This window comes from Eulemur rufifrons, chromosome 7 (genome assembly GCF_041146395.1).
Source record: "Eulemur rufifrons isolate Redbay chromosome 7, OSU_ERuf_1, whole genome shotgun sequence".
NCBI classification, from domain to species: domain Eukaryota; kingdom Metazoa; phylum Chordata; class Mammalia; order Primates; family Lemuridae; genus Eulemur; species Eulemur rufifrons.
In genome coordinates, this window is record NC_090989.1 from 132,169,703 (window position 1) to 132,170,416 (window position 714).

A 714-nucleotide genomic window follows, 5' to 3' on the forward strand; every position below is an offset into this window, starting at 1 on the left:
ACAAAAATATTTTCTTTATATTATTCTTTAAGCTTTTTTCTATTTCTTAAATTTTTAATATTTTTTAACTTTTAAAACTTTTTTGTTAAAAACTAAGCCACACACACACATATCAGCTTGGGCCTACACAGGGTCAGGATCATCAATATCACTGTCTTCCACCTCCACATCTTGTCCCACTGGCAGTTCTTCAAGGGCAAAGACACACATGAGCTGTCACCGCCTATGATAAAAACGCCTTCTTCTGGAAGACCTCCTGAAGGACCTGCCTGAGGCTATTTTACTGTTAACTGTTTTTTAAAAAAAGTAGAAGGACTACACTCTAATGACTAAAAGACCCTTCTGTAGTTCATAAGTGTGATGATTGGGTATTCATGCTCATGTGTGAGAAGTCCTTTCCTCAAACCTTGCTATGACATCAGTGCATTACCCATCTGACATGGAAAAAATAAATAAAATAATCATAAAAATGTAGTATAGTAAATACTTAACAGTAACATAGTTGTTTACCATCATTAGCAAGTATCACGTACTGCACATAACTGTATGTGCTATACTTTTATACAACAGGCAGCACAGTAGGTTTGTTTACACCAGCATCACCACAAACTCGTGAGTAATGCGTCGTACTATGACATTAAGCCAGCTTCGATGGCACGAGGTGATAGGAATATTTCAACTCCGTTATAATCTTACAGGATCACCATCATATGT

At 36.3% G+C, this 714-nt stretch overlaps 1 non-coding gene across 1 annotated transcript; it reads left to right on the forward strand.

Moving 5' to 3' along the window:
- Window positions 1-336: 336 nt before the first annotated feature.
- Window positions 337-440, forward strand: LOC138388616 (small nucleolar RNA U13). The gene has a single exon (XR_011234152.1). It is a non-coding gene; the product is annotated as a small nucleolar RNA U13 (small nucleolar RNA).
- The last annotated feature ends 274 nt before the right edge of the window (window positions 441-714 follow it).